At 28.6% G+C, this 11,421-nt stretch overlaps 2 long non-coding RNA genes across 2 annotated transcripts; both read left to right on the top strand.

Moving 5' to 3' along the window:
- Positions 1-2,008: 2,008 nt before the first annotated feature.
- Positions 2,009-3,554, top strand: LOC140883629 (uncharacterized). Its single transcript, XR_012150433.1, has 2 exons — positions 2,009-2,963; positions 3,186-3,554. It is a non-coding gene; the product is annotated as an uncharacterized lncRNA (long non-coding RNA).
- Positions 3,555-9,197: 5,643 nt separating this feature from the next.
- LOC140883627 (uncharacterized) lies at positions 9,198-10,743 on the top strand. Its single transcript, XR_012150432.1, has 2 exons — positions 9,198-10,152; positions 10,375-10,743. It is a non-coding gene; the product is annotated as an uncharacterized lncRNA (long non-coding RNA).
- The last annotated feature ends 678 nt before the right edge of the window (positions 10,744-11,421 follow it).

The raw sequence follows: 11,421 nt of genomic DNA, 5'->3' as shown, positions 1-11,421 counted from the left end.
TGTTGTGTTTCAAAAACAATTGAGGGCATTTCGTATTTTGGGCTCAATTATAGAGCCTAAAAAAATGTCAGAGTTTTGTCAAGCAGCGGGAACACACAATATCTTATACAGGGACTTATCAGGAACAACTTGAATTCGCTTTTGGGGATTTATAGGAAATTTTCCTTTTTTTTAAAAACTTAATCTAAATTTTTTAATATTTAATTTAATTTATCATATCACTCTTTAATATAACTTTCTATGATTCAAATGTATCATAAAAGAAGATCATGATGTTTTATTTACTTAACACGAATGTATTAATATAATTTTAAACTTTTAGGCAACTGAATATTTTATGATAGATATAGATTTATACAAGCCAACAAAAACAAACGAGTTTTGGTATTATAATTTTATGGGAAATTCCATCTTTATTTAACATACACATAATTTGTCAATTTTGACCTCATCATATTCATCGAATTTACAAAAACATCATCAAAAAAATTTCAAATTTGTATAAAAAAATGAAAATTTTGACAATACACAATGTAAAACTTTGATTTTGGTTCACAAATTAATAAAGTGTAGATTTTAAAGTTTTTTTAAAAAAAATATTTTTTTATTATTTATCGTATGAAAAAGATGGATCTGATTAAAATAAGTGTAGGGTCCTTGTTGTTTATGGTTGAGGGATAAATTTTGGAAGACTTTCAACAAGAATGTGGGGAAAAAACTCATGTTGTACGCTGTCTAATAAGAATTTTATTTTATTTTTAAAAAGTAAAGAGTATTGTTGAGTTTCAAAAGCAAGTAAAGACATTTTTGTATTTTAGGCTCAAATAGAGAACTGAAACAAATATCAGAGTTTTGTCAAGAAGTGGGAACACACAATCTTATACAGGGACTTATCAGGAACAACTTGAATTTGCTTTTGGGTATTTATTGGTAATTTTTCTTCTTTTTTTTTTTAAATCTTAATCTAAATTTTTTAATATTTAATTTAGTTTATCATATTACTCTTTAATATAACTTTCTATGATTCAAATGTATCGTAAAAGAAGATCATGATGTTTTTTATACTTAACACGAATCTATTAATATAATTTTAAATTTTTAGGCAACTGGATATTTTATGATAGATATAGATTTATACAAGCCAACAAAAACAAACGAGTTTTGGTATTATAATTTTATGGAAAATTCCATCTTTATTAAACATACACATAATTTGTCAATTTTGACCTCATCATATTCATCGAATTTACAAAAGCATCATCAAAAAAATATCAAGTTTGTATAAACAAATGAAAATTTTGACAATACACAATGTAAAACTTTGATTTTGTTTCACATATTAATAAAGTGTAGATTTTAAAGTTTTTTTTTAAAAATATTTTTAGAAATATATTAAATTGGTGATAAATCATAAATGCTTTGTTTTTGTTAAAGAAATATATTTACGACAACTATATATCATATTAATATTAGCATTAACATATCGTTATTATAGATATTTTTATTATGGTAATAAATATTATTAAATAATTATTAGAGATTTTTGTAAAGTTAAAATAATTAAAATTTAATAAACACATAATATTTATAATTATATTCATAAAAATACTTGTCCCACATAGAAAATTCAAAAATAATTTTCTATTTATAAAATGAATTCCACAATCTTTGGTTTGCCGGGCTCAGTCGCGAGAGCCTGTAACCATAGCTGGGGCAATAAGTTTGTGGAGTTGAGTGAAGTTGTGCACACTATCTTCCAAAGGAAAACCTTGAGCCCGGACTTGACCGCTGATAGCTGGCGATGGTGGTCCCATCGTTCACAAGAGTTAATGACTCTTTATTGCCGGTTTGACAGAGCAGCACAGTATATCGGTTTCTAACTCGGGTTTGTAGATAGTGTTGACACCTCATTCAAACCACCAAACTTTTTTAGCCACATTTTTATCTTTTAATTTTCAATTTCTAAAATTATTTTATTTGCTCATTCCTCTTTCCTCATTTTCATCTTTTAATCTTCAATTTCTAAAATTATTTTATTTGCTCATTCCTCTTTCCTCCGCCACATCGAAATAATTATTTCTTCAATTTCTAAAATGATTTTATTCGTTCATTCCTCTTCCTTCCCTCTTTCAATTAGTTCTTCATATTTCCTTCTCTCGTGATGTTTGGGCAGCGGGGAAAGAGGAGGAACTGGGTGGCGGGATCTATCACTAGCGAATTTCTCTTGCAAATTCCCATGATATTGTGCCCGATACCGTAAGAAATTCTTCTATGTCTTCATCCCTTTGATTCATCAACGCCACCATCACAGGTGGTCCACCACCGGCCAGAGCGAGATACCGATGGAGAAGAGCCAAAATTCAGGTCCCATTTTTATGATTGAACCCTCTTTTCTCGTCCCTATTGATTTTTTCATTTATTTGTTTTCGGTAATCTCTGTATTTAACGAAATAGGAGGTTAAGTGATTTTCAGACCATATGTGATCAGTTTTGTTTTGGTTTATGCTAGGAGGATGAGTTCTTGTTTGTGTTTTTTGAAGGAAAATGTATGAATCTTCAAAACACGGTGGATATACACAAACTAAGTAGTGATGGAAGTATGGGTAAATCAAACGTGGTAGAACATTATTGAGATAAACTGTTTTTAAATTTAATAAGAACATAAATTGGGTGCTTATAAATTTTTTTTATGATGTTGTTTTACTCTAAATTTGGCATCGCGTATGTGCATGATTTTGATCTCGGTTGTATGTTTTGAAACACTACTTTGTTATGGTGTTGCGTCTGAGTTCCAAAAAATAAAGTTGAGAATGGAAAACGTTGCCAAGACTCAGATGACATTGAAAGGGATTTATGATTTCAAGGATCAAGCAGCAAAACGTATGACGCTCTTCTATTGGAAGAAGATGAGGTTGTGGGCATTGAAGAACCAAAGAAACAGCTTGTACAAACTTATCACAGAGGTATTTTCTAATGGAAAAATGATACCTGATGTACATATCAAATTTTTTTTGACTTATTCGAATTTCATCTTAAGCATTCCGGTTTTCTTGACAACTTTAATCTATAAAAACAAACTGAATTGGTTTCTTCTTGTTCTTGTTCATCTGTTTTTTGTAATGTATTAACAAACTGATGTAGTTTCTTCTTGCTTTTGCTCTTTATGTTTTTCGGAATTGCAATAGCTCATTGGCTCTCCCGATGATGCTAGTCTTGGATTTCTTAGGAGTGACAATGCCAGAAGATACGTGAGACAGCTCCCGCAATACCCGAGGCAACAATTTTCTGCTAGATTTTGTAACACTTCTCCGGGGGGCTCTGGATTTATTAGAAAAAATGCTAGTTTTCGACCCACCCAAGCAGACGTATTACAGGTATATAAGCCTTTCAAAGAATGTTTTTTTTGGTAAATAGTGATCTAAAGTTACATTTGCCACCTTTAGCTAAACCCTGTGCAAATTGTTTTAATTTTTGGAATTGAACCATGATTTTGGATCCTAATACTTGAACTATGTAAATCCTTCATCTCTATATCAAGGCACGACTTTGAGTCATCTGAAAGGTGGATGATGTATGCCTCAATCATGGAAGGTAGATAAGATGATGGCCCTCTGCCCGGGAATGGAATTACATTTACAACCAATCTTCATTTATTTTTAAATTTTAGGTAATTATTTTAATAAACACATAATTAATTCCCACATGAAAAACTTGCTCGACTCAGAATTTTTATTTTTATAAACATGAACTTGTCTCATTTTGTTAAAATCGAAATTTATTTGGTTCGTTTTTCGGATTACATATTTCAAAATTGAATCGACCGAAAAAAACCAAAATTTATTAAATGAATAATTTATTATATTTATATTATATACTTTATGTTATAATTTTAGTGAATGATCATTTTTATTAGTTTATTGTTACTTTGAATTTAAAGGTTATAAATCATGTAAAAAGATAACATATTATATTTTACAATATATTTATATCATTAATTAAAATAAGAGATTTGATATTTCCACTTCATTTTTTGTTATTTGCACTTCATTTGTGAATAAATTTGTACTTTATTTTACATATATAGTGGAGTGTAAGTAACACAAAATGGAGTGTAAATATCAACTATTTTAAAATAATTGTATCTAAAACCGAATTACCGAACCGTTCTGGAGAAAATCAAACTGAACCGGAGGCCAATGGTTCGCATGTCGAATAACATATTTCTAAAACCGAAAACCGAAAAAAAAATCGAACCAAACCAAACGATGAACACCTGTAATTGTCCCGTGAATTCGCATTGTCTTAGATAGCAGTGTCTATCTCGGTTATATTAATGATTTTTTTTAATTGTAAATAACACTAGATTCTCATTTTGCGAAATTGATTAAATACTTTTCTTTTCTTTTTTTTTTTTAAAAAAAAATCATTTTACAGAAAAATCCATATAAATTAATAATTTTAACACCATGAAATTTAATAATTTATATAGATATTAATTAATCGATATATTACTAATGTATTATTTTGTAGAACGGATTTCAATCTCTATAATACATAGTAATTAAATAGATATATAACTAAAAGTTTTCGTATTATTTTCTTAAAAAAAAGTTTTTTTTATCTAGGTGAAATTGGATATGTTCGCAAGTGCAAAACTTAGAAAAAAAATTAAAATTGGTGAAATTTAAAATATAATTTAATGAATTTGAAGATGATACAATATTTTTGTAACTAGTTATGCGAAAAGAAGTGTGTTTGGAGAATAAAGTGGTAGTTCGAAATTCATTGTTTTGCATATATTATCGGAGATTGGAGAAATTTTGACTAGATATTTCGAAAATTCTTTATTTAAATTCAATTGTCTGATTAACAATAGGACATTCATATAGGAAAAATATTTTTTGTTTGCTCTATTAATTTTTAAAAGTTTGGTTTGTGTATACAAACTTTTTTTTTTTTTTTTGTGATTTTGGTCCAATTATTGATGTGAGTCTATGATAGTTTGACACGTCAACATTTTCCGATGTCATGTCATTATTTTTCGATTTCATATCAGCATTTTCCGGTGCCATAAGCGGTTGGAAAAAATCAGCGAAAATTAAAATTTAGTATGCCAAAACCAAATTTGAAAGTTAAAGAACCAAAACTAAAAAATAGACAAGTTAGTAGACCAAAACAATTATTTTCCCCATCCATATTTATAGGACAAATTATAATCGAAAAAGCTTTCCGAATATGAAAATTATATAAATATTAGTTCAAATATGTTGTATCGAAGAATGCTTGAAAATTTATATTATAGGATTAATAAACATAAAAATACAAACGACAAAATATGTAAAAAAAAAATACATGAAATGAAATTTATAAAACTTACAGAATATATTTTTAAAAAATAAATTCTTATAATAAAATATGATTCATGAACAAAAGTTAACATTTTAAAAATCTCCAAAAATATTTATAAACATTGAGGATAATTGTGGAATATGAAAAGTTTTTTAAAGGTAAAAATGACAAATTATAATGTTACACCATTTACAAAAATGCAGAAGAAGAAGAAGAAAAAATCAATCTTGCTTCTAACACAGTTATGTGAAGCATGAACTTGATAAAATTCTTAATTTGTTTCAAAAAAGGTTTTTTTAAAAAAATCTTTTGTGACTAGGGATGACAATGGACCCGTCCCGTTTGGGGCAGGTTAAAACCCGATCAAACGGGTTGTGGGCGAGGGGGTCGGGTCTTGGTCAACGGGTTCAGGACGGGTCCGAGGTTTCAGTGAACCCGCATATATCTATATATATATATATACATATATATATATACATATACATATATATAAATAGAAATAGAATATCACTCTAAAAAAAATAGAAATAGAATATAAATAATATATTATGTACATACATATATATATATATATATATATATATATATATATATATATATATATGTACATATATATATATATATATATATATGTAATATAATATATTAAATATATAGTGGATATATTTATATAAAATATATAATTAAATATGCACTTACATATATTATATATATTTCATTTAATATATATGCATGTATGTATATTTAAAATTTAATAATTCAATTAATAAATTTAAATTTAAATCTAAGCGTGTTGACGGGTCCAACCGGGTTTTAATGCGGAGGGGGTCCCAAAAAAGGCGGGGCGGGTTTGGGTCCGGGCCCAATTTATACCGGGCGGGATGGGTCCCGCATATGGCAAAAGTCGCCCCGAACTCGCTCCGTTGCCATTCTTATTTGTGACTTCATGCTATTCTCGGGATCACAATAGGAAATATTTTGAATTCGAGACAACACCCGAAGAAATTATACCGACAATTTCGACTTAATTTACACATCTCATTATTATTTTATAAAAAGATTTAATTACAATTATGAGTAGCATTATATGTTTCTATAAGTAGAAATATCAAATACATCCGATTTTTCTTATATGATATCTTTGGTTCATTAAGTCTTGTGAACGAAAAACTGGATCCACCTTAAAATAGTTAATTGATTTGAGTCTAAAATATGATTTCAGGAAAGGATAAATCTTGGACAAAAAACTATTAAATTATTAGAACAATCACCATATATCCATCTTAAAGTGGCCACTTAACATGAATCGAATATTAAATGCTAGAGAAACTATCAAAAATATTCATGTAAGTTGATTTGTTTTGGTTTCTTAATTTTATTAGTAGTTAGTTTGGTTTTAGTCCAATAAATTGTATATGATTCTTTTCTTCATTTTCACCGGATCATTATTGATGTAATGTGAGAGATGCCATATATCCTACGTCAAGCTAGCAGTTTTCACGTACCACGTCAGCACTCTGACGAAAACGATTAAAAGTTTTTTTTGTTTGTTTATAAAGACACACTTATCGAACTAAGAACAAATTTTGGCTACTTTATCACATTACCAAAAGCCAAAACAGGCCAATTTACGTGACGATTTTTGTAAAATTTTCTATGAAAAGTATTTTTTTAATTATTTCTCATATGAAAAAGATGGATATGATTGAAATAACTGTAGGGTCCTTGTTTATGGTTGAGGGATAAATTTTGGGAGACTTTCAACAAGAATGAGGGGAAAAATCTCATATTGTACGTTGTCTTGTAAGAATTTTATTTTATTTTAAAAAATAAAGGATATTGTTGTGTTTCAAAAACAATTGAGGGCATTTCGTATTTTGGGCTCAATTATAGAGCCTAAAAAAATGTCAGAGTTTTGTCAAGCAGCGGGAACACACAATATCTTATACAGGGACTTATCAGGAACAACTTGAATTCGCTTTTGGGGATTTATAGGAAATTTTCCTTTTTTTTAAAAACTTAATCTAAATTTTTTAATATTTAATTTAATTTATCATATCACTCTTTAATATAACTTTCTATGATTCAAATGTATCATAAAAGAAGATCATGATGTTTTATTTACTTAACACGAATGTATTAATATAATTTTAAACTTTTAGGCAACTGAATATTTTATGATAGATATAGATTTATACAAGCCAACAAAAACAAACGAGTTTTGGTATTATAATTTTATGGGAAATTCCATCTTTATTTAACATACACATAATTTGTCAATTTTGACCTCATCATATTCATCGAATTTACAAAAACATCATCAAAAAAATTTCAAATTTGTATAAAAAAATGAAAATTTTGACAATACACAATGTAAAACTTTGATTTTGGTTCACAAATTAATAAAGTGTAGATTTTAAAGTTTTTTAAAAAAAATATTTTTTTATTATTTATCGTATGAAAAGATGGATCTGATTAAAATAAGTGTAGGGTCCTTGTTGTTTATGGTTGAGGGATAAATTTTGGAAGACTTTCAACAAGAATGTGGGGAAAAAACTCATGTTGTACGCTGTCTAATAAGAATTTTATTTTATTTTTAAAAAGTAAAGAGTATTGTTGAGTTTCAAAAGCAAGTAAAGACATTTTTGTATTTTAGGCTCAAATAGAGAACTGAAACAAATATCAGAGTTTTGTCAAGAAGTGGGAACACACAATATCTTATACAGGGACTTATCAGGAACAACTTGAATTTGCTTTTGGGTATTTATTGGTAATTTTTCTTCTTTTTTTTTTTTTAAATCTTAATCTAAATTTTTTAATATTTAATTTAGTTTATCATATTACTCTTTAATATAACTTTCTATGATTCAAATGTATCGTAAAAGAAGATCATGATGTTTTTTATACTTAACACGAATCTATTAATATAATTTTAAATTTTTAGGCAACTAGATATTTTATGATAGATATAGATTTATACAAGCCAACAAAAACAAACGAGTTTTGGTATTATAATTTTATGGAAAATTCCATCTTTATTAAACATACACATAATTTGTCAATTTTGACCTCATCATATTCATCGAATTTACAAAAGCATCATCAAAAAAATATCAAGTTTGTATAAACAAATGAAAATTTTGACAATACACAATGTAAAACTTTGATTTTGTTTCACATATTAATAAAGTGTAGATTTTAAAGTTTTTTTTTAAAAATATTTTTAGAAATATATTAAATTGGTGATAAATCATAAATGCTTTGTTTTTGTTAAAGAAATATATTTACGACAACTATATATCATATTAATATTAGCATTAACATATCGTTATTATAGATATTTTTATTATGGTAATAAATATTATTAAATAATTATTAGAGATTTTTGTAAAGTTAAAATAATTAAAATTTAATAAACACATATAATATTTATAATTCATAAAAATACTTGTCCCACATAGAAAATTCAAAAAATAATTTTCTATTTATAAAATGAATTCCACAATCTTTGGTTTGCCGGGCTCAGTCGCGAGAGCCTGTAACCATAGCTGGGGCAATAAGTTTGTGGAGTTGAGTGAAGTTGTGCACACTATCTTCCAAAGGAAAACCTTGAGCCCGGACTTGACCGCTGATAGCTGGCGATGGTGGTCCCATCGTTCACAAGAGTTAATGACTCTTTATTGCCGGTTTGACAGAGCAGCACAGTATATCGGTTTCTAACTCGGGTTTGTAGATAGTGTTGACACCTCATTCAAACCACCAAACTTTTTTAGCCACATTTTTATCTTTTAATTTTCAATTTCTAAAATTATTTTATTTGCTCATTCCTCTTTCCTCATTTTCATCTTTTAATCTTCAATTTCTAAAATTATTTTATTTGCTCATTCCTCTTTCCTCCGCCACATCGAAATAATTATTTCTTCAATTTCTAAAATGATTTTATTCGTTCATTCCTCTTCCTTCCCTCTTTCAATTAGTTCTTCATATTTCCTTCTCTCGTGATGTTTGGGCAGCGGGGAAAGAGGAGGAACTGGGTGGCGGGATCTATCACTAGCGAATTTCTCTTGCAAATTCCCATGATATTGTGCCCGATACCGTAAGAAATTCTTCTATGTCTTCATCCCTTTGATTCATCAACGCCACCATCACAGGTGGTCCACCACCGGCCAGAGCGAGATACCGATGGAGAAGAGCCAAAATTCAGGTCCCATTTTTATGATTGAACCCTCTTTTCTCGTCCCTATTGATTTTTTCATTTATTTGTTTTCGGTAATCTCTGTATTTAACGAAATAGGAGGTTAAGTGATTTTCAGACCATATGTGATCAGTTTTGTTTTGGTTTATGCTAGGAGGATGAGTTCTTGTTTGTGTTTTTTGAAGGAAAATGTATGAATCTTCAAAACACGGTGGATATACACAAACTAAGTAGTGATGGAAGTATGGGTAAATCAAACGTGGTAGAACATTATTGAGATAAACTGTTTTTAAATTTAATAAGAACATAAATTGGGTGCTTATAAATTTTTTTTATGATGTTGTTTTACTCTAAATTTGGCATCGCGTATGTGCATGATTTTGATCTCGGTTGTATGTTTTGAAACACTACTTTGTTATGGTGTTGCGTCTGAGTTCCAAAAAATAAAGTTGAGAATGGAAAACGTTGCCAAGACTCAGATGACATTGAAAGGGATTTATGATTTCAAGGATCAAGCAGCAAAACGTATGACGCTCTTCTATTGGAAGAAGATGAGGTTGTGGGCATTGAAGAACCAAAGAAACAGCTTGTACAAACTTATCACAGAGGTATTTTCTAATGGAAAAATGATACCTGATGTACATATCAAATTTTTTTTGACTTATTCGAATTTCATCTTAAGCATTCCGGTTTTCTTGACAACTTTAATCTATAAAAACAAACTGAATTGGTTTCTTCTTGTTCTTGTTCATCTGTTTTTTGTAATGTATTAACAAACTGATGTAGTTTCTTCTTGCTTTTGCTCTTTATGTTTTTCGGAATTGCAATAGCTCATTGGCTCTCCCGATGATGCTAGTCTTGGATTTCTTAGGAGTGACAATGCCAGAAGATACGTGAGACAGCTCCCGCAATACCCGAGGCAACAATTTTCTGCTAGATTTTGTAACACTTCTCCGGGGGGCTCTGGATTTATTAGAAAAAATGCTAGTTTTCGACCCACCCAAGCAGACGTATTACAGGTATATAAGCCTTTCAAAGAATGTTTTTTTTGGTAAATAGTGATCTAAAGTTACATTTGCCACCTTTAGCTAAACCCTGTGCAAATTGTTTTAATTTTTGGAATTGAACCATGATTTTGGATCCTAATACTTGAACTATGTAAATCCTTCATCTCTATATCAAGGCACGACTTTGAGTCATCTGAAAGGTGGATGATGTATGCCTCAATCATGGAAGGTAGATAAGATGATGGCCCTCTGCCCGGGAATGGAATTACATTTACAACCAATCTTCATTTATTTTTAAATTTTAGGTAATTATTTTAATAAACACATAATTAATTCCCACATGAAAAACTTGCTCGACTCAGAATTTTTATTTTTATAAACATGAACTTGTCTCATTTTGTTAAAATCGAAATTTATTTGGTTCGTTTTTCGGATTACATATTTCAAAATTGAATCGACCGAAAAAAAACCAAAATTTATTAAATGAATAATTTATTATATTTATATTATATACTTTATGTTATAATTTTAGTGAATGATCATTTTTATTAGTTTATTGTTACTTTGAATTTAAAGGTTATAAATCATGTAAAAAGATAACATATTATATTTTACAATATATTTATATCATTAATTAAAATAAGAGATTTGATATTTCCACTTCATTTTTTGTTATTTGCACTTCATTTGTGAATAAATTTGTACTTTATTTTACATATATAGTGGAGTGTAAGTAACACAAAATGGAGTGTAAATATCAACTATTTTAAAATAATTGTATCTAAAACCGAATTACCGAACCGTTCTGGAGAAAATCAAACTGAACCGGAGGCCAATGGTTCGCATGTCGAATAACATATTTCTAAAACC

Source organism: Henckelia pumila, chromosome 2 (genome assembly GCF_033568475.1).
Source record: "Henckelia pumila isolate YLH828 chromosome 2, ASM3356847v2, whole genome shotgun sequence".
NCBI classification, from domain to species: Eukaryota; Viridiplantae; Streptophyta; class Magnoliopsida; order Lamiales; family Gesneriaceae; genus Henckelia; species Henckelia pumila.
The sequence above is the reverse complement of the archived record's forward strand: the minus strand, read 5'-3'. Positions and strand labels throughout refer to the sequence as shown.